Source organism: Rhinopithecus bieti, unplaced genomic scaffold, assembly GCF_001698545.2.
Source record: "Rhinopithecus bieti isolate Rb0 unplaced genomic scaffold, ASM169854v2 scaffold_20891, whole genome shotgun sequence".
Lineage (NCBI taxonomy): Eukaryota > Metazoa > Chordata > Mammalia > Primates > Cercopithecidae > Rhinopithecus > Rhinopithecus bieti.
The window spans coordinates 279671-303301 of NW_016810137.1; the positions used below are offsets into that span (position 1 = coordinate 279671).

Sequence of the window (23631 nt, forward strand, 5' to 3'; positions counted from 1 at the left end):
ACCAAGACAAAGCTTGATCAAAAGGATAAGGAGCTAAAATCTCATAGCAACACAGAAGCATTGACCACTCTTAGGCCTACAACACAGATGTATGCTGAAGTAACATAACACAGGAATAGCACCAAGGTCTGAACTGAAACCTAGCTTAGAAAGAAAAGCCCAAAGGCAAAACATTAACTTTCCAGTGAAGAAAAGAGGAGGAAGAGAGAGAGAGAATGGATACTAATTTGGCCTAATAGAAGCTGAAATAAAGCTTGAGACATGATAAGGTAGACAGGAATCTGTGGGAGTGAGAAGGAAGCCCTGGGAAACCAGGAGCTTCATCAGTGTAACTGGGAGGAAATTCAAGGGACCCAAACAAGGATCTTTGCTGGGGGGAATTGAAGAAGTCACTGTACCAAAATAGGTCCACTGATTTAAAAAATAAAACGTAAAAACCTACCTGAATTATCCAAGAAAGAAACTCTCCAAAGGGTGTGAAATCTGTGAAAAGAGTGGAAAGGTTGTTACCACCAAGTAAAATTCACTTATACTTTCCAGTAACCTTTAAGAAAAGGCTTCAAATAGGATCCCTCAATTCTATCAGAGGCTCTGATAACAAGACTGTTCAACAGAACAAGAAAAGGTGGGCAGGGGGGTTCCACAGAAGAGCAAAGAGGTCTGAGGCCACCTTTTTACCCATGCTTAGGGCAACAGGTTTTCCCTCCTTCTGAGGTGACCACATCAGCAAACTGGGCCACCAGTGGTCACCCTCCCCAGTGACCCCTCCTTCCTCTCACAGGCATTTCATACAGAGTGGGGAAGAGGGAAGGAAAAAACCTGGAGCTCTTAACCTCAAAGGGTTTCCATTCTACTCAAAGTGCCAGGGCGCACACATTCATAAGGTCCAGGAACCCTTGCATCAACACTCAGCTCAAGAAGTGCCCAGAAGCAGACCAGCCTCTGGGCTGGGAAGACTGTTCGTTTTCTTAGGAAGGAGTGCTGACAACTACAGCAGAGACAGGAGAATGAGAAAAGGCCTAAGAGAACACAGGGGAAGGGAATTTCAGGAGACAGATGAATTGCTTCCTCATTATGAACTGATCCACTTACTGGGCAGTCTATGAGACAAGGAGTTAAGCTAAGGGGAGTTTTGGTTTTTTTTGTTTTTTTTTTTTTTTTTTTTTTAAGGCAGCTCTTCCCCAGGTGGAAAAATTGAGAGCACAGACAAAAGGAAGGAGTGACCTCCCTGGAAGCAGGGAAATCCCCCGCCCAATGCCTCATTTGTAATCAAGGGCAGCGAGGATGAGACTAATGTAAACAGGCCAGGGAAGCTAGCATGCCCTTCTCCAGAGAGGCCAACACACACACTTCCCCCAGCATGGCCCCTGGAAAGGCAGAGGTAGGCACTCTCTTGGACAAAAGAGAGGGGACTTGGGGAGTTCCCAAGGTGCTTTCAGGCTTTTCTGTTCCCAGGCACTCAGCATTCACCAAAATTCCAGGGCACCAAGACCACAAAAAAGGTGAAGCTAAGATTCTGCTGCTTGGAGGAAAATGCAGTTTGCAAAAAATCCCCACAAGAAAGGCTCAGAAGAAAATAATGGGGCTGAACAGCAGGACCACTCCCACATCTGAGCACCTAGGCCTGAGTCCGGCAAGCTTCCCACACCCCTCCCAGCACCAGCGCAATGAACAGCTGCCTTGGAGAAAATAATGGGGCCTTTGTCTGTGCCTTCTCCTATAGATCTCTTTTTGGAGAACCAAACAGAATAATGCCTTTACAAAAGGGACTCTCCTAAATATCAGTCCAGGCCACGATGAAAGTCTTTACCATCCACAGCATTCCTCTCAAATAGACTCCTACCTGTTTCATAATGGGCAAAAAGGGTGCTATGCAGCCTCTAGCCCCACCCCATATAGAAAGCATGGGCAGACAGGCCCTTGCAGCCCCTTCCTGCAGCCCTCACCAGTCACACACAGTAGCTGCTACTCCGGCTTTCTTCCTGGCCTGGCCACAGAACTGAAAGCCTAAGAACTGTTCTCACTCCCCTTCTTGCCATCTACCAGAATATTCCATATTGAGTGAAATTACAATGCTTGTTGATACTGTTTTCATCAAAATCTGTCAAAATGGACTCCCAACAGTAACTATGATTTTTACAAAAAAGCATGAAACAAGCTCTACAGTCAAACTTCTCTTAATGTTGCACTACTAAATAAAAACTTCCAAACTGACAAATATCAAGAAACTTATGCTGTCAGTTTTCATGATTCAAAACATCTTAAATCTAACCTTACTATATAATAGATAAGTAGGTCCTTTCTTTGCTGTCTTGTTAGCCTATTTTCTTTGTTTTTAACTTATTATTTTGGTTTGCAAATGTGTCTTCTTATATGTTGTGAGGATGGTAATAGGTTTGGGGTTTTTGTTTTTAGTCCCTTTCCCTAAAAAAATTTAAAATTTCTCCTGTGTTGGTCCAAGTTAAGAAACAAACAAACAAACAAAACATGTGTTTTGTGAGGCCAGGTGCCTCATGCCTGTAATCCCAGCACTTTGGGAGACCAAGGTTGGAGGATCACTTGAGCTCGAGAGTTCAAGGCCAGCCTGAGCAGCATAATGGGACCTCATCTCTACAAAAAAAAATTTTTTTTAATTATCCAGGCATGGTGGCACACACCTGTATTCCAAGCTACTCAGGAGGCTGAGGCAGGAGGATTGCTTGAGCCTGGGGTGTCGAGGCTGCAGTGAGTTATGACTGTACCACTGCACTCCAGCCTAGGTGACAGAGGAAAGCCATGTCTCAAAAATAAAAGAAAAAATGTGTTTTGTAAAATCCCATATGCCACATTTCTCCCATTTTCCTTCATTGGGTAACTGGTAGCAAATGAATTCAGGACCCACTTCTTCCAAACCACCACCACAGACTAGATGCCGTGACACAAAATTCCCTTTCCACGAAACAGAGACAGTCCGAGCAACTCCTGGTGTCTTTCTCCTCGATTCCTCTGTTCTAACCATCATTCTTCCTCTCCCCAAACACCTCCAGATCAAGGGTACTTGGGTTTTCAGGCCAGTTAGCTGGATACCATGAGTTCCCCAATTCAATCCAGAGTATCCCCCATTCTCCATGATTTCAGCACAAGAAGGCGTCACAAAGTAGTAGAAAGAAATCTGGAATCAAATGAACAAAGGTTCAAATCCTGGATCTTCAGTGATTTACATAATCTGAGTCATGATTTCCTCCTGTCTGAGACAATCCGTTTATCAAAGTATCAAGTTGTGAACGGCACATAGTAGGTCCCCTGTGCTGACTCATTACTTCCTTGACAGGATTCTCTCCTGTCCTCCCAAAAAAAGATAGGCTTTTCTGAGATTTTTTTAAAAACAGGAGCTGGAAATACTGATATCTATAAGAGATTGTTCCCCAAGGAATCAAAGCCGTGCAATGTCCCTTACCTTGCTGTGCTGGTGACATTCCGATGACTGCCCTCAATTCCTTTCCAGCCTCTCTTAGGAAAGGCCCAGGACATCTATTTAATGGTATAAACCTGCATTTCTCCCTCTCAAGAGTCTGGAGTTATGAATTATTAGGTGGCTCAGGGTTCTCTAAGGGCAAGGCTTTCAGTGTCATCATGGAAAATATTAAAATGTGGAAAAACTGCTCATCCTACCACCTCGTGTTTCTGTGTGGTATCGACTCAACCCTTTATGGTTTCCTCTTGGAGTGCAATCAATCTGCCCTGCGCAAACACCACATCAGGTCTCTATCACTGTGCTAAACAAATGTTCCAAATGGGAAAAAAATTGTCATCAATTTTTTTCGGGACTGTTCACAGTCTTATCTCACAGCACTTATTTCAAGTCTTTCACTTATTTCATGATGGAGACATCATGAAAGCCAAAGAATTCCCTGTAATTCCCTGTACCAGAAAAGTGTCACACGTGCTACCTTTCCTGAGACCACAAAGAGTTTATATAGTTAAATTCTTTACAGTAAGGGTGATTTAGTAAATACATACATTTAGTTTGATTTAATGTTTAGGACTCTGTAAAGGCTTCTCATGTAAGCAAATTCAAAAATCAGGACAAAAAATCCTGTACTGGCCTAAGGATCCCAAATTTTGGCTCCAGAATTAGAGTAGCTCTTCTTTTCTCTCTCTCTTTTTTTTGAGATGGAGTCTTGCTCTGTTGCCCAGGCTGGAGCGCAGTGGTGTGATCTCGGCTCACTGCAACCTCCGCCTACCAGGTTCAAGTGATTTTCCTGCCTTAGCCTCCTGAGTAGCTGGGATTACAGGCACGTGCCACCACACCTGGCTAATTTTTGTATTTTTTGTAGAGATGGGATTTCACTATGTTAGCCTTGAACTCCTGACCTCATGTGATTCGCCCGCCTCAGCCTCCCAAAGTGCAGGGATTATAGGCGTGAGTCGCCATGCCTGGCCAGAGTCACTCATCTTAATAACAGGCTGAGGCTTGTTATTTATGTAAATAAATATTTACATTTGTAATTAAATACAACATTACTCTCTTAAATGAATCTAAATGATCCAATGGACTCTAAATGTCATAGTGGATCATCTATTTAAAAAACATACATTTTATACTATGCCTTTTTGTCAACTCTTCCTTTTATTTCCTCTTCAGAATTTTATCCTCATATTTATGCTTCAAAATCTTTTATTGATCAACCTATATTTCTCTGCAATATATCTATTAGTATTATACATATATACATATAAATGCATAAATAAATTCCTCGCATGACATTGTTTTAAATTCTGCATGATGTACTAACCTCAAGTTTTTTAAAAAATCCCATATTAGGTGTCATATATAACGTACTATATATATACGCATACACACACACACACACACACACATATATTTTTTGAGGCAGGGTCTTGCTCTGTTGCCCAGGCTGGAGTGCAGTGGCATAATCTCGGCTCATTGCAAGCTCCGCCTCCTGGGTTCACGCCATTCTCCTGCCTCAGCCTCCTGAGTAGCTGGGACTACAGGCACCTGCCACCATGCCTGGCTAATTTTCATATTTTTAGTAGAGATGGGGTTTCACCATGTTAGCCAGGATGGTCTTGATCTCCTGACCTCGTCATCCGCCCACCTCGGCCTCCCAAAGTGCTAGGATTACAGGCATGAGCCAGCAGGGTCTTGCTGTGTCACCCAGGCTGGAGTGCAGTGGTGTAATCATAGCTCACTGCAGCCTCAAACTCCTGAGCTCAAGCAATCCTCCTGCCTCAGCCTCCCAAGTAGCTAGAACTACAGATGCCCACCACATTGCCCAGCTAGTTCTTTCTATTTTTTATTTTTGTAGGAACAGAGTCTTGCTTTGTTGCCCAGGCTGGTCTCGAATTACTGGCCTCAAGTGATTCTCCTGCCTCGGCTTTCCAAAGTGTTGAGATTACAGGTGTGAGCCACCTAGCTATAATCTGTAAATGTTAAAAAAAAAAAAAAAAAAAGAAAATTCTTCTTCTGGATTGGGTTTTCATTACCTTTATTGTTAATATGCAAATAATCAAAACATAATTGGTTTAGAAATTGGTACTATTAAACATAAAAAGTAAAATTTTATTCAAAATGCATTAATTTTTCATTTTCATAGTGGTAAGCACCAAGAAACTTTGTTCATATAGATAACTAAACAGAAGTGACAGTCTACAGCCATACTACCTTGAATGTGCCATCTCGTCTGATCTCAAAAGCTAAGCAGGATCAGGCCTGGTTAGTACTTGAATGGGAGAAGTGAAATAAATTTTGATACAGCAATATCAGTATATTTAGAATTACAAATCAAAATCATGTCATGACCTATAATCAAAAATTATTTTTAATTATCTACCAACTGACAATGTCTTCAATTTTGTTGAAAGCAAGAATTGGAAACCATCTGACTTAGAAAAGGATTTGCTACTCACAGTCCTTCACTTTCCTAATAATAGTCCTAATTGTTCCTTTGCTTGTTAATCTGGAGGCTTTCACACATCAGGCACACAAATAGCAAGACTCTGGATTAATAATGACTATGTCTTCCTTTTGTAAAGTGGGAGAAGAGTGATTGAGAAAGGAAACACCTTGAGTGCAACTGTATTCTCAGACAGATCAGCCTTTGGAAAGGGGACACAGAAAGTCAAGGATCTAGAAAATATCCCCTGTCTGAAGACTACTAGCTTATCTGCCTCTCCCATCAAAACAGTGGCATTATCAAAATTAACATTAAATTATGTTTATTCATGGATAATTACTGTTATATTTTAACAGAAAGAGACTGAAGATAACCTAAATGTGCTCAATAAAGGTCTGATTAAATAAATTACAGAGTGTCTAAAAACCAAAAATACACGGTTTCCCTTCAGGACTGAATCAAGTCCCTTCAGAGTCAGGGCCCACACTTTATTCCCACAGCCTCAGCTCCTACAAGCCCTTCTAAGGTCCCCATGTGTATCACTCCCCACTGCAGGGGATGGTTTCTAGACCAAAGACCATGGTCCACAGAGCAACAGACAAGGATGTGCCAGAGGGCATAAGGACAGCAAGGCCTAAAGTGTACTGCTGAGGCTTATGATGAACGCTCATGGAATTGCAACCTGGAAGCCTATGTCTAGGGAAAGGGGGAGGGGACAGTGTCTACGCTGAAAGAGTAAGTAGCAAGGAGCCAGAAGAAGGCTGAGCATGGTATGAAGGAATCAATACTCAAGAAGTTGGTAAGGTTGGTGACATCGGAAGGAAGATCCCCCCACAGGTTGCTGGCCCCAGAGGTCAGGGCACTACCTATCCTTGGAAGAAGACAAGTGGAAGACAGTATCATCTGAACCAAAACAGCACCCAGGCTGAAGGGCCCACTGGGCAGACACTCCAAGAGAAAGCTCATGGTCATCACGATGGGGAGGAGTGAGCCAAGATGTGGCTGCTTGTGGAGGGGGCAGAACCTACAGATGGGAACAAATGAACCCAGTTTCATAAAACAGCTTCCCTCTTCTGTGTCCCAAAGGAAGTCCCCTTTGTCTTCCTCTTCACCAAGTCAAATCCTGCCAACCTGCCAAGGGCCAAGATGATGCCCCTTGTTCTCCATGCAGCCTCCTTAAACACTTCTGCTTATAGTCAGTTCTTCTACCTCTAAACCCTCATCATTCTGTTTATACCAGAGGCAGCCTGTAATATTTCTAAGCTGCTCCATGATCCATTTGTATTTTGATATTAATCCTTAGCTCTTTGCTGTAGGTGTTTTAGGCCTCTCTGAGGATAAGGCTTGTGACTTAGACATGTTCCTATCCCACAGGGTGAGCCCTCAATGCTTTACTGTGCAGGACACCTACTTGCTCACAGTTCCAATGGACACACTGTCTCCTGCCACTCATCCCAAATGTCTATGTCTTTTACAGAATTAAAGGTTCACTATATACATGTGGATTCTGAATTTTCGGGTCTTTCATAGTCTTTGGCTTAGGGCTTCACGCTTGCTAAGCACTCAGTGAAACTTCTCCTGAGTCAGTCATTCAGCTGCTGCTCTACCTGAGGCTGTAGTACCAGTGAGCCAGCTCTCCAGAGATACGCCCACATGGTACAAACCATGTCCTAGTGGAGAGGATTCTCCCATCATGGGAAGCTCTCCCTTCAAGCTAATCTTAACAAGAATGAAATGGGAATTTGGAATTTCGTTTCCCTTATACAAAGTCACTTCCTAAAATGGGGGGATTATAATTAGGTGATCATTAATTACAGTCGCCATCACAAAATTCAAAATACCTCAATTCCTTTACTTTTTATAATGAACCTAAAGTGGGATCTCAATAGTATATTTAAAAGAACTTGTCACAAATCTCAGTAAATACAATACAAAAAAATAGTTTGAAACTATGAAAGGAAGATCAGTAAACAGAGAAGAATGAATATATAGGAAAAGAGTATAAGCAGTCAAAGAAAAAGCTTACGGTAGAAAAGAAAAGTAAAGCTAATCCCTGTAATGGAATGCCTTCCTCACAGTAAGCTCTCAATAAATATTTGTCATCAAATTTACAGAATGGCTGATATTGATTCTCAAGGCAATGAAACAGACTACACAAGTGCTGGCTGCAAAAGAAATAGAAACATAAGGTCCACACTAAATCAATGAATTGACGGATGCAATAAAAACAGAAGTGATGCTACAGAAAAAGCTAATCAGAAAAGATATAAAATCAAAATACATTTTCAATAAAAGAAACAGATTCAAAGAATGCACAAGATGACAAGCACAAGAAGGAATGCAGCTCAGAGAACCACCCTGCAAATGATGAAAGTCTTTGAAAAAATGGCCTCAAATCTGTAATTTAAAGTTTAATAAAAAAAATGCTATCTAAAAACAATAGAAGGATTTGCTCTGAATACAAAAGATTTACAAAATCGACAACCAGAGACTACCACTATGACATTCTCATAATTTAAGCATAAGAAAAAGAAAAAACTCAGCAGGCAGAGAAGACCCAAATCCAAATTTCTTCCAGTTTTGCAGAGGACACAATTAAAGTCCAGAGATGCATATAAAACTCTCAGAAAAAGTATTTTTACCTCCAATGTAACAAGGTGAGTAGACTCTTTGAGCAAGTGAAAAAGAAATATCTCTTAGAGCTTTGATCATATCGAAGAAATTTACCCATCACATACCTCACTTTAAATTATGTCCAAGAACAACTTTAAATGAGACTTAAATGTTTAAGTTTTACAAATAAGACCAAATAACCCAAATCAACAATATTCCCATTTAAAAAAATAAATACCAGTCCTTTCCCCATCTTGGCAAGATGGCGGGTGAAAAAGTTGAGAAGCCCGGATGACAAATAGAAGAAACCCGAAAGCCAAGAAGGCGGATGCCGGGTGCAAGGTTGAAAAAAGGGTAACCCTCAGGCAAGAACCCAAAGAAGGGGAAAAGCCACCCCATTGCAGCGGCAACCCTGTCCTTGTCAGAGGAATTGGCAGGTATTCCCGATCTGCCAATGTACCAGAAAGGCCCATGTAAAGAGGAGCTACTCAGCCGCTAAATCCAGGTTGAAAAGAAAAAGAAGGAGGAAGGTGCTTGCAACTCTTAAAAAACGCAGTTGGTGGTGACAAGAAACGGCGGTACCCGGGTGGTTAAACTTCGCAAAAGCCTAAAGATATTATCCCTACTGAAGAGTCCCGAAAGCCTGTTGAGCCACGGCAAAAAACCCGTCAGTCAGCACGTGAAGAAAACGGCGAGCCCAGCAATTACCCCCGAGGGACCATTCTGATCATCCGCACTGGGACGCCACAGGGGGCAGAAGGGGGGTTTTCTTGAAGCCAGCTGGCTAGTGGCTTTGTACTGGACTGACTCTCGGCCTCCAATCGAGTTCCTCTACGACGAGACACAACCAGAAATTTGTCATTGCACCGCACCAAATCGATAATCAGCAAAGGTCCAAACAATCCCAAAAACCATCTATGGATGCTTACTTCAAGAAGAAGAAAAGTTGCGGAAGCCCGACACCAGGAAAGGTGAGAGCTCGACACAGAGAAAGAGAATACGAAGAATTACAGAGCAGCGCAAGAATTGATCAGAAAGCTGTGGACCAACACAATCTACCCAAAATCAAAGCTGTCCTCAGCTCCCAGGGCTACCTGCGGTCCGTTTTTTGCCCCTGACGACATGGCAAGTTATCCCCCACAATTGGTGTCTAAAGTCTTAAGAACCTCATTAAATGCTAACTACAAAAAAAAAAAAAATAAATAATAATAATAATAATACCAGACAACATTGAGACAACTGAGGACATTTAAATATGGCCTAATAACAGATGATATTAAGGAATTATTGTTAGTTTGGTTAAATGTGAGAGAGTGGTTATAGATTTTTAAAGTTCTTATCAGATATGCTTCCTGAAATATTATGGGGTAAATAATATAATGTCCAGGAATGGAGGATATAGATAAGACTGGCAAAATGTTAATAATATTTAAAGCAGACAAGGAATATATGGAGTTCATTATACAGATTGGAACAATGGCTATCATCATAATAGCCAAGATACTGAATCAGTTCTCCTGACTTTTGTGCATATTTTGAAATAAGAAGTTTTTTAAATTAATATTTATTGTGCGTCTACTGAGCATCAGGTATTGCTTAGGTATTTGACACAAAAATAAAATGGCCTCAAGAAAAAAAAAAAGTAAAGCAGATTCTTAACCCAGGGTTTATCCAGGCAAATATCCACGATTTCTATGGGTGACTAAATAACAGATATTGCCATTACTACTGTGTTTTATTGCCTATATTCATAATAGAAACAAATATTAAATTTCAATCAGGGATGGATGAAAATTATGTCATTTTTTTTTCCTGTCCAAGTTGCAGACCCTTCAAATTCTACCCATGGACCTCCAGGGGTTACATCATTCTGCAAATATTCACTGAATACTTAAAATAAGAGAGTCACTGCTAGGCACTAGGGACACAAAGGTGAAGAGAATACTACAGGCAGGGCAGATTGGCTCACGCCTATAATCCCAGCACTTTGGGAGGCCGAGGCGCGCAGATTACCTGAGGTCAGGAGTTTGAAACCAGCCTGGCCAACATGGTGAAACCCTGTCTCTACTAAAAATACAAAAATTAGCCAAGCATGGTGGTGTGCACCTGTAATCCCAGTTACTTGGGAGACTGAGGCAGGAATTGCTTGAAGCCAGGAGGCAGAGGTTGCAGTGACCTGAGATCAAGCCATTGCACTCCAGCCTGGGCGACAGAGCAAGACTCCACCTCGAGAGAAAAAAAGAGATACTACTATAGTCCCTAATCTACACAAATTAAAACAGTGTAGCACTAGCACCAGAACAGTCAGAGAGTTCTGGTTAGCATATGATTAAAGCTGGCATTTTCAAAACAGTGGGGAAAGAATGGATTCCTTAACAAATGACATTAGAACAATTCTTTAGAAAAAATTAAGTTAGCAAAGTAGATAAAGGCAGGGACTGTGGGACTCAACTATCTTAACCTGTATCTTATCTTTGCTGCTTACTAGCTGGGCAACCTTCAGCAAGTCAATTTATAATGATACTAACAGGGAAAATAACAGTACCTACATCATAGGGTTGTTGAAAGAATTAAACAAGTCAGTACATGCAAAGCATTTAGATTAGTACCCGGCATCTAGTATACACTCAAAAACATTCGCTATTTCATATGGTTTGGATGTGTGTTCTCTCCAAATCTCAAGTTGAAAAAGTGACCTTCAATGTTGGAGTTGGGCCTACTGGGAGGTATTTGGATCATGGGATTGCATCCCTCACGAATGCCTGGGTGCTGTCCTTGCAGTAAGGAGTGTGTTCTCACTCTATGAGTTCATGTGAGATCTGGTTGTTTAAAAGAGCCTGGCACTCCCCGCACCCCACCACTCTCTCTTGTTCCTTCTCTTGCCATATGACATGCTGGCTCACCATTGCCTTCCACTATGATTGGAAGCTTCTTGAAGCCCTCACCAGAAGTGGATGCTGGCACTATGCTTCTTGTATAGCCTGCAGAACCACGAGCCAAATAAATCTGTTTTCTTTATAAATTACCCAGCCTCAGGTATTCCTTTATAGTAACCCAAACAGATTATTAATACATTACTATTATTACTAATGATTATTACTTCACAACAGAGTAAATTCCAGATTGATTAAAGGTTTAAATGTTTTATCTTTTGTTTTATTCAGAGTGCCAGAATTCAAAAGGTTTAAATGTAAAAAAAAAAAAAAAAAAGTAGCATCAGAAAAGAGCTAGAAGAATATATACTAGATATTTATCTAGTATCGGTGAAGGCAGACCTTTCCAAGAATGACACCACAGGAAAAATATTCTCTAAAAGACTATTAAGACTGGGTGCGGTGGCTCACACCTGTAATCCCAACACTCTGGGAAGCCAATGCGGGTGGCTCATCTGAGATCAGGAGTTCAACACCAGCCTGACCAACATAGTAAAACCCTTGTCTCTACTAAAAATACAAAAATTAGGTGGGTGTGGTGGTGGACGCCTGTAATCCCAGCTACTCAGGAGGCTGAGGCATGAGAATCACTTGAACCCAGGAGGTGGAGGCTGCAGTGAGCTGAGATCACGCCATTGCATTCCAGCCTGGACAACAGAGCGAGACTCTCTCCAAAAAAAAAGAGAGACTGCTAAGGCCGGGCATGGTGGCTCATACCTGTAATCCCAGCAATTTGGGAAGCTGAGGTGGATGAATCACTTGAGGTCAGCAGTTTGAGACCAGTGTGGCCACATGGTGAAACCCCATCACTACTAAAGATACAAAAATTATCTGGGTGTGGTGGCAGGCACCTGTAATCCCAGCTACTCAGGAGGCTGAGGCAGAAGAATTGCTTGAATCCAAGAGGCAGAGGTTGCAGTGAGCTGAGATCGCCCACTCCAGCCTGGGTGACAGAGGGAGACTCGATCTCAATAAAAAAAAAAAAAAAAAAGGACAGATAAGGCTGGGTGTGGTGGCTCACGCCTGTAATTCCAACACTTTGGGAGGCCAAGGCAAGCGGATCACTTGAGCCCAGGAGTTCAAGACCAGCCTGGGCAACATGGCAAAACTCCGTTTCCAGAAAAAATACAAAAATTAGCCAGGTGTGGTGGCACGCGCCCAAGGTCCCAGTTCCTCAGGAGGCTGAGGTGGGAGGATCACTTGAGCCCAGGAGGTCAAGGCTGCAGTGAGCTGTGATCGTGCCACCTCACTCTGGCTTGGGTGACACAGTGATACCCAGTCTCAAAAAAAAAAAAACAAAGACTGATAAACTTCACTACATTAAATTACTAAAATTTTGGTATGTGGAAAACAAAGTTAAAAGATAAACTGTGAAAACATACGTAGTATATATGAGTTGTTCTTAATATTTTAAAAGTTCGTAATGTGCATTACATAAAATATAAAACTGCTTGATCTGTTAAGGGATTATACCCAAAATATATAAGGAATCAACTCAATAGTATGAAAACAACTTAATTTAAAATGGACAAAGGACCTGAATAGACATTTTTCAGAAGAAGACATACAAATGGCGAACAGGTATGTGAAAAAAATGTTCAACACCACTAATCATCAGGGAAATGCAAATTAAAACTACAATGAGACAACACCTCACACCTATTAGAATGGCTACCACCAAAACGACAAAAGATAACAAGTGTTGGAAAGGATGTGGAGGCTGATGGGCATATAAATTGGTATAGTCATCCTGGAAAACAGCATGGAGGTTTCTCAACAAATTAAAAATAGAACTATCATATGATCCAGCAATCTCACTACTGAGCATATATCCAAAGGATATGAAATCAGTATGTCAAAGAGCTATCTCCACTTCCATGTTCATTGCAGCATTATTCGTAATAGCCAAGATATGGAGTCAACCTGAGTGTCTATCAGCAGATGAATAAAAAAAGAAAATGTGGTTTACATACAAACAATGGAATACTATTCAGCCATAAAAAAGAAGGAAATCTTGTCACTTCCTACAACATGGATGAACCTGAGGACACCATGTTAAATGAAATAAGCCAGGCACAGAAAGAGAAACACCACATGATCTCACTTACATGCCAAATCTAGAAAAGTTGAACTCACAGAAACAGAGGGTAAAATGGTTACCAGAGGCTAGGGGATGAAGGGACTGGGGAGATGTTGGTCAAAGAACACAAAATTTCAGAGAGATAGGAGGAATAAATAAGTTCAAGAGATCTACTGTACATCATGGCAACTATAGTTAATAACAATACATCACATACTTGAAAATTGCTAATAGATTTTAAGCATTCTCATCCCCAAAAAACGTTAAGTATGTGAGATAATTTATGTTAATGAGCTTGACTTAGTCATTCTATATATATAAATAAAAACAGCACATTGTACATCATATATATAATTTTTGTCAATTTAAAATAAAATAAAATAAATACACGAACATGTGAATCATAAAAGAAATAGGAATTAAATGGCCATTAAATATACGAGAAAATATTCAAGCTCCATAGCAATCCAAGAAATGGAAATTAAAACAGAAATGCAATACCATTTTTATCTTATCAGATTTGCAAATACTGATTACTTCCTTCTTTTTAGTTTGGCAAGAATGGCTGGAAACAGGCACTCTCCCTCACCCTAGTGGAAGTGTACACAGGTTAAAGACTTTCTGGAGGGCAATTTGGCTAAGCACATCAAAAGCCCTTAAAAATGTTCATCCCTTTTACTTCTAGGAATCCCCAAAATCATCAAGGAACTGCACTAAAATATGGGCATAAGGATATTCATCACAGACTTTCTGCAATATGTTTAAATACGTGGTGGCGGGGAGACAAACTGAACAACAATAATAGGAAATTAAAGTAGATCAAATATTTAGTATTTTGTGAATGTATTTTTTGTTTTAAAGTATTCCTATATATTTTGGTATCTATGTAAACAACTATTATCTCTGTGTGGTAGGATTGTGGGTGATTTTTTTCCTATTTTCCTATTTTTCTAGAAAGACCATGAATTACTTGTATGAAATTCAACTAACCAATTGGGGGGAAATGCCCCATCATCCCTGGGCTCCCGAAAGCCCAAAGCCACCAGTAGAGGAGAAAAACGTTATGGGTATAAAAGCAACTCCCTATAACAATCGTTGCCTCTAGAGTTCAGAGAAGGCCTTGATTCTGCCTGGAGCTGAGTTTTGAAGGATGAATTTGCCAAGGAATAAAGTGAGGAGAGCAAGAGAATATCAAGTGCAAAAAATGGAAGCGCCTACTATGTTGATAAGCTACATGCAATTTCGGCATGGCAGGAAGGGCAGGTGCTTTTAAGAAGTAAAAGCCAGATCACAAAGGCTTCTGAATGTCATGTCAAAGGGTGGAATTATCCTGTCAAAGAAGAATCAATAAAGAGCTTTCGTGGTTCATTAATATGAGGATCAAAAAAAGGTAGAACAGCCCAGGTTCAGTGGCCTATAATCCCAAAACTTTGGGAGGACAAGGCACAGGAAGATGGCTTGAGACCAAGAGATTGAGACCAGCCTGAGAAACATAGCAGGACCTCATCTTTACAAAAATAATAAGAGAAAAGAAAAAACAAATGATAACAGAAGAGTGATTGCGATAGGAATGTGGATAATGTCTGGAAAGAGGCATCAGGCAACCTTCTGAGATGCTAGAAATGTTCCACATCTTGATCAGAGTGGTGGTTATAGGAATGTATGCAAATGTTGAAATCCATTAAGCTATATGTTTAAAATTTGTGTACTTTACTGTGTTACTCCTCAGTAAAAAAGCAAAGAGCTTTTAGCAAAGAAGTATCATAATTAAACTATTCTAGAAAGCTCATTCATTCAGCAGCCTGGGAGACTGAACACCCTGAGGCAGCACTGAGAAATAAAAGCTGCACTCTGGCAAAAGAGAGTCAAGACTTTGGCTGTATTGGAGGCAGCAAGACAGTAAGGAGAAGGACGATTCATAACACATTTGGGAGGTGGACCTGATAAGCTTTTATGAGTGTGATTGCTGATTAAACTTCATGATTAAAATTCATGTGAAAAATCTAACCCCAAGGTGATGGTATTAAGAAGTGGGGCCTCTGGGAGGTGATTAGATCACCAGGATTCTGTCCTCATCAGCAAGATTGCTGTCTTTATGAAAGAAGCTTTGGCCAGGCGTGGTGGCTCACACTTGTAATCCCAACACTTGCGGAGGCCGAGGCGGGTGGATCACCTGAGGTCAGAAGTTCGAGACCGGCCTGGCCAACGCGGTGAAACCCTGTCCTTACTAAAAATACGAAAAGTAGCCAGGCATGGTGGTGGGCGCCTGTCATCCCAGCTACTCAGGAGGCTGAGGCAGAAGAATCTCTTGAACCTGGAAGGCGGAGGTTGCAGTGAGCTAAGATCATGCCATTGCACTCCAGCCTGGGAGACAAGAGCACAAAACTCTGTCTCAAAAAAAAAAAAAAAAAAAGGAAAGAAAAGAAAGACAGAAGCTTGAGGGAGCCTGTTAGCCCCCACTGCCAAGTGAGGACACAGCTAGAAGGTCCTACCTATGAAGAACAGGCCCTCACCAAACACAAAATCTTGGGCTTTCCAGCTTCCAGAACAGTGAGCAATACATTTTTGTTGTTTACAAATTATGTAGCCTAAGGTATTTTGTTATAGCATTCTGAATGGACTAAGACTATGGGAAAATCTGAATATGGTCCGAGTATTAGTTAAAATAAAAAGTTACTGAATTAGAAAAGTGAATGTAATTGAAAAACAAGATAGAATAAAAAACAGCATGTATAGTACAACCTTACTTTGGTAGAAAACAATATAAATAATGTATATCTGTATGTGTAGAAAAAGACCTAGAAAGGAGAGGACTAAGATTTTAACAGTAGAAATCTCTGAGTGTTGGGGAAGTGAGGTTTTCATTTTTTAAGAACGTACTGCAAAGCATACATTATATTTTAATTTTATTTTAGAGACAGGGTCTTACTCTGCTGCTCAGGCTCAAGTGCAATGGCACCATCATAGCTCACTGCAGCCCTGAACTCCTGGGCTCAAGCAATCCTCCCCACTTAGCCTCCCAAAGTGCTGGGATTATAGGTGGATGCCACTACACCCAGTTAAATTTTTTTTTTTTTTTTGTAGAGACGAGGTCTCACTTTGTTGCCCAGGCTGGTATTGAAGTCCTGGCCTCAAGTGATCCTCCCACCTTGGCCTCCCAAAGTGCTGGGATTACAGGTGTGAGCCACCATGCCTGGCCATATATTACATTTTTAAAAGAATCTATCTATCTATCTATCTATCTATCTATCTATCTATCTATCTACCTACCTACCTATTTGTTTATGACAGAATCTCACTCTGTCACCCAGGCTGGAGTGCAATGGCACAATCTCAGCCCACTGTAACCTCCGCCTCCCAGGTTCAAGCGATTCTCCTGCCTCAGCCTACCAAGTAGCTGAGATTACAGGCGTGCACCACCACGACCAACTAATTTTTGTATTTTCACTAGAGACAGGGTTTCACCATGTTGGCCAGGCTGACTCAAACTCCTGACCTCAAGTGATCCACCTGCCTTGGCCTCCCAAAGTGTTGGGATTATAGGCGTGAGCCATGGTGCCTGGCCTAAAAGAACCAATTTAAAGTTGAAAGGTGAAAATAATTTTCTATTCTGTAGTTTTCTATTAAAGGAGCTCACAGACACAAAGAAAGTAGCAGCCGCTGGGCATGATGGCTCACGCCTGTAATCCCAACACTTCAAGAGGCCAAGGTGGGAGGATAACTTGAGCCCAGGAGTTCAAGACCAGCCTGGGTAACATGGCAAGACTCTATTTCTACAAATTATTTTTCTTTTTCCAGACAGAGTCTCACTCTGCCACCCAGGCTGAAGTGCAAAGGTATGATCTCAGCTCACGGCAACCTCTGTCTCCCAGGTTCAAGCAATTCTCATGCCTTAGCCTCCTGGGTAGCTGGGATTACAGGCATGCGCCACCAAGCCCAGCTAATTTTTGTATTTTTAGTAGAGATGGGGTTTCGCCATGTTGGCCAGGCTGGTCTCAAACTCCTGGCCTCAAGTGATCCGCCTGCCTCGGCTTCTCTACAAAAAAAAATTTTTGAAAAAATTAGCCAGGCATAGTGGCCCACGTAGTGGTCCTAGCTGCTCAAGAGGCCCAGGTAAGGCCAGGCGCGGTGGCTCAAGCCTGTAATCCCAGCACTTTGGGAAGCCGAGACGGGCGGATCACGAGGTCAGGAGATCGAGACCATCCTGGCTAACACGGTGAAACCCCGTCTCTACTAAAAAAATACAAAAAACTAGCCGGGCGAGGTGGCAGGTGCCTGTAGTCCCAGCTACTTGGGAGGCTGAGGCAGGAGAATGGCATGAACCCAGGAGGCGGAGCTTGCAGTGAGCTGAGATCCGGCCACTGCACTCCAGCCTGGGCGACAGAGCGAGACTCCGTCTCAAAAAAAAAAAAAAAAAGAGGCTGAGGTGGAAAGATCACTTGAGCCCAGAAGGTCAAGGCTACAGTAAGCTATGTTCAAATCACTGCATTCCAGTCTGGGCAACAGAGAGACTCTGTCTCAAAAGAAGAAAAAGGAAGAAAGGAGATGAAACAGGACGGGACGAGACTGGGGGGAGGGAGAGGGGAGGGGAGGGGAGAGAGGGGAGGAGAGGAGAGGGAGGAGAGGGTTGGGGGGGTCCCTGGATGCCTGACTCCCCAACCACTATACTGGGCAGCTCCCCTGACAGAAAGGCAGGCCCAGGCCGTCTCTGGGGAGCTGCTCCCATTCATTTCCGCCTGTTCCTTCAGTCCCTCCTCACTCCATCACTATTTTCTTTCTTTCTTTTTTTTTTTTTCTTTCTTCAGACAGGTCTTGATTGTCGCCCAGGCTAGAGTGCAGTGGTGTAATAATGGCTCCCTGAAGCCTCGAACTCCTGGGCTCAAGTGATCCTCCCACCTCAGCCTCCCGAGTAGCTAGGACTACAGATGTGCACCACCACACCCAGCTAATTTTTTACTTTTTGCAGAGATGGGGTCTCACCATGTCACCCAGGCTGGTCTAGAATTCCTGGGCTCAAGCAATTCTCCTGCCTCAGTCTGCCAAAGCACTGGGATTATAGGTATGAGCCATTGCACTTAGCCCCATCACTATTTTCACACCAGTCTAATGTTATCTTCTGTCTCTCCTGTCCTAACCTGGCCCAGGTATCTGGATACTAAAATGTCATTTATAGTCACATACAGAATTAAGGCAAAATACCAGGTCTCCTCCTTCTTATCCCCAAACTCTGTTAGAAAGCTGAGTATACACATCCTACCTGAGAATTTTATGTCATTTCTCCAAAAACCACCACAAATCTCTAAAAACAGAAACAGAAATAACTAAAATGATACTAGGCCCTTAGCAATAATACCTTGACTGTTGCAAGGGCCTCCTAACTCCTCTTAGCTTCTAGTTTCCTCCTAAATTCCAATCCATTTTCTATCCATTCTATCACCATCCCTGTAGAGAAAGACAGAACAATAATCAAAGCATTTTCACATGCCTCCTTCTCATTCCAAACTCAAAGTCTTCAAGATGACATTCAAGATCACACAGCATCTGACTCATCTTACACAGCCTGGTCTGTCTCCAATGGGCTCCTTTATAAACCTGCTAATTCCAATAGGACCACCTATTTCCAGCTCCTACAAGCCAACATCTTTTCTGCCTCTGGGCCTTTGCTCATGCTGCCCCTAGTTACTCCCCAACTCCCAGAGTCCTCCTGGATTCTGAAGGCAGTACTGTGTAGAAGAAAGGGAACTAAACTAGGAGTCAAAACACCTGGATAGCAGACGTGATTCTGACATCAACTAGTTGTGTGCCTTTGGGCAGGTCCTACACCTCTCTGGGCTCAGTTTCCTGTCTATAAACAGAAAGGTTGGACTAGTTCACCCTATAGCCCCTCCACCTTTAAAAAAAATCATTCTTCGGCCAGGCACGGTGGCTCATGCCTGTAATCCCAGCACTTTGGGAGGCCAAGGCGGGCGGATCACGAGGTCAGGAGATCAAGACCATCCTGGCTAACACAGTGAAACCCCATCTCTACTAAAAATATGAAAAATTAGCCAGGTGTGGTGGCGGGTGCCTGTAGTCCCAGCTACTCGGGAGGCTGAGGCAGGTGAATGGCGTGAACCTGGGAGGCGAAGCCTGTAGTGAGTCGAGATCATGCCACTGCACTCCAGCCTGGGCGACAGAGCAAGACTGTCTCAAAAAAAAAAAAAAAAATTCTTCGATTCCTATATTCTCGACCAAATCCAATCTCTCCTTCAAAGTCTGCAAGTCCTCCAAGAAATTTCTCTGAGCACTTCAGCCCACACTATTCTCTCCCCTTTGTGTGGAATCCAGAACAAATTACACAGCGCATTCATTCAACCAAGACTTCTGAGCATTTTCTTGGCCATGTTATGATGGTAAAGCCTTGGTAATAAACATAAAGCCAGTTAGGACCCAGCCTGTAGCTATCACCTGTACATCCCTTTCCTCTCCACTATTTTTACCCAAGTGAAGTCATGAACAGCAAATGAATGCAAAAGATACCATTTATTCATTTATTTAATAAGTATGTAAAGAAAACCTTCCATGTCCTATTCTAAAAAGTAAAGATACCAGTAAACAAATGGATCAAGTCCCTAACTTCATGGAGTTTATTTATTTGGGAAAGCAGACAGGAAAAACACAGAAATATGTAATATAATTTTAGGAAGAGAAACAAAGGAGGGGATTAAAGAGTGACTCGGAGCAGTTTTACATAGGATAGGCAGAGAAGGCCTCCCTGAGGTGGCACACTAGAGCCCACACTCAAATGAACTGGGTGACAAACCAGCAATATTCAAGGAGAAGAATATCCTAGGAGCAAGCAAAGGCCCTGAGACAGAAGAGATGGGAGGAAGGCAGGAACAGATGGGAGAGCTGGGGCTTAGACCACACAAGAACTTGGTAGTAAATGTGCATTCTACTTCTGAGTGTGATAGGATTCCATACGAGGGTTAAAAATATCTATATATTCTCATTGCTATGTGGAGAAGAGACTGCAAAGACAGGAGCAGAGGAGCCAGGACCAGCTGAGGATGGCTGTACTGAACCAGTCGAGGGCTTGCCTGGTCCCCTAGCCTAGGTCACTTCCTGGCTCTCCAGCTTATAAGCTGTGTGAGCTCAAGAGAGTCCATCTCTCACCTGAGTTTCTACACCTTTAAGCAAGGATAATAAAAGTACCTATATTATAACGTTGTCTGGAAGGCTCGATTAGTGCACATAAAACCCTTAGAACAGCCTCTGGCAGACAGTAAACATTCCATGAATGCTAGTACTTCAAAGCCAGGGGATCACCTAAGAAAAGTGAAGACAGAGACAAGAAACAGGCTGAAGACTGAGCCCTTTGGCACTCCAAAAGCTCCAAAGGCCTCCATTTGGCCCAAGATTTGCCATAAGCCTGCACGTCCAAAATCTTGTCTGGGGCTCCAAACCCCCTGTATGTATCAATAACTCAAAACTTAGAGCTTATGATGTACTGCTTTATATTGTTCTTTAGGTAACAATTATATGTTCTAAGTTCAGGTTATTTTTTTTCCTTGGTTGTATTGTTTATCTACTACCAGGCTTGGCATAGGGTTAGATAAACACTAACGTATTTTGCAAATACTCATTCATGGATTATATCATGTATATTTCAAAGAAATCAATGTAAGGCACTATACTTCCTTTTAAAAAAAGAATCATCTTCTCTTCAAGGAATTATGTGAATTATAAGTTATATCCTCAGGACTGCCCCACTACCCCCACTACCCCATCAGTCCCATCTTGGCAGAGACAGGCACGTTGACCAAAGAAGTTACACCATCTGCCATGCCATTTTCCCACCTGACTTCCTGTCCACATGCTTTGTGAACAAAGTTTTCTGTCCCTTCTTTCCTGGAGATTTCTCAAACTGTAAAAACTTCCCACACCTAGCAACATGTCACACCTGCCCCTGTCCCCAGAATTCCCCATGGCCCTTAAAAAAGCCTAAACAAGGAAGCCAAAATATTCCCAGAAAAACAGGAGCATCAAAACTTAGGAAGAAAAGTGGGAAAGAAAATGGGCATAACCCAAATAAACACCTAGAAAATCATCCAGCAGGGTTCTTCCCACCAAGGTACAGGAGTCTCAGTGCCTACAACTAGTTACTATGAACATTTATAAAATGACCTTAGGAAGTCCTAGCCAGAATAATCAAGCAATAGAAAGAAATAAAGGGCATCCAAATTGGAAAACAGGAAGTCAAACTATCTCTGTTTGCTGATATGATTGTACACTTAGAAACCCCTACAAGATGCCTAGATCCTCCAAAAGACTCCTAGATTTGATAAATGACTTCAGTAAAGTCTCAGGTTACAAAATCAATGTACACAAATCAGTAGCACTGCTATATACCAACAACCACCAAGCTAAGAATCAAATCAATAACTCAATCCTTTTTAATACCTTCAAAAACAAAATACCTAAGAATATACTTAACTAAGAAGGTGAAAGGGCACTACAAAAAGAACCACAAAACGCTGCTGAAAGAAACCACAGATGACACAAACAGATGGAAATACACCCCAGGCTCATGGAATCAAAGAATCAATATTATGAAAATGACCATACTACCCAAAGCAATCTACAGAGTCAATGCAATTCCTATCCAAATACCAACATCATTTTCGATAATGTTAGAAAAAAACAATCCTAAAATTCATATGGAACCAAAAAGGAGTCCAAATAGCAAGCAATCCTGAGCAAAAAGAAGAAATCTGGAGACACCACGTTACCTGACTTATACTGCAAGGCTAGAGTAACAAAACAGCAATGGTACTGGTATAAATGTAGATACACAGACCAGTGAAACAGAATAGAGAACCCAGAAATAAAGCCAAACACTTACAACCAACTAATCTTCAACAAAGCAAACAAAAACATAAACTGGGAAAAGATACCCTATTCAATAAATGGTGCTGGGAAAACTGGCTAGCCACATGCAGAAGAATGAAACTGGATCCCTATCACTCACTGTATACAAAAATTAACTCAAGATGGATCAAAAATGTAGACCTAAGACATGAAACCATAAACATTCTAAAAGAAAACCTAGGAAAAACTCTTCTGGACATTGGCTGAGGCAAAGAATGTATGACTAAGACCCCAAAAGCAAATGTAACAACATAAATAAATAAATAAATGGGACCTAATTAAACTAAAAGGCTTCTACACAGCAAAAGAAATAATCATTAGAGTGAACAAACAATCCACAGAATGGGAAAAAATATTTGCAAATTATGCATCTGACAAACGACAAATACCTGGAATCTGCAAGGAACTCAAATAATTCAGCAAGAAAAAAACAAATAATACCATCAAAAAGTGAGCAAATGATATGAATACACATTTCTCAAAAGAATATATACAAATGGGCACGAAATATATGAAAAAATGCTCAACATAACTAATCATCAGGGAGATGCAAATTAAAACCACAATGAAATATTCTACCTTAACTCCAGCCAGAGTAGCCATTACTAAAAAGTAAAAAAACAATAAATCTTGGCATAGATGTGGTGAAAAGCAAACGCTTATACACTGCTGGTAGGAATGTAAATTAGTACAACCTCTAAGGAAAACAGTATGGAGATGTCTCAAATAACTAAAAGTATATCTACCATTCAATCCAGCAATTGCACTACTGGGTATCTACTGAAAGGATGAGTCACTATATCAAAAAGATGCATGCACACATGTTTATCACAGCACAATTCACAACAGTAAAGATACGGAACCAACCTAAGTGCCCATCAACCAATGAGTGGATTGAAAAATGTTGTACAGGCCGGCCGCGGTGGCTCACGCCTGTAATCCCAGCACTTTGGGAGGCCGAGATGGGCGGATCATGTGGTCAGGAGATCGAGATCATCCTGGCTAACACGGTGAAACCCCGTCTCTACCAAAAATACAAAAAAATTAGCCGGGCGTAGTAGCGGGCACCTGTAGTCCCAGCTACTTGGGAGGCTGAGGCAGAAGAATGGCGTGAACCTGGGAGGTGGAGCTTGCAGTGAGCCGAGATCGCACCACTGCACTCCAGCCTGGGTGACTGAGCAAGACTCCGTCTCAAAAA

The 23631-nt window shown here is 41.8% G+C and overlaps 1 protein-coding gene across 4 annotated transcripts in view; it reads right to left on the reverse strand.

Moving 5' to 3' along the window:
* Nucleotides 1–23631, reverse strand: part of DENND2B (DENN domain containing 2B) — a 180175-nt gene that overhangs the window by 146435 nt on the left and 10109 nt on the right. For 2 of the 4 annotated variants that reach the window (XM_017891403.1, XM_017891410.1), the window contains one exon: nucleotides 443–483. The exons of the other annotated variants lie outside the window; for them this stretch is intronic. The gene's annotated coding sequence lies outside the window, so the exon portion shown is untranslated. Of the gene's footprint in view, nucleotides 1–442; nucleotides 484–23631 lie in introns of those variants that run through there. 4 annotated transcript variants of the gene reach the window in all.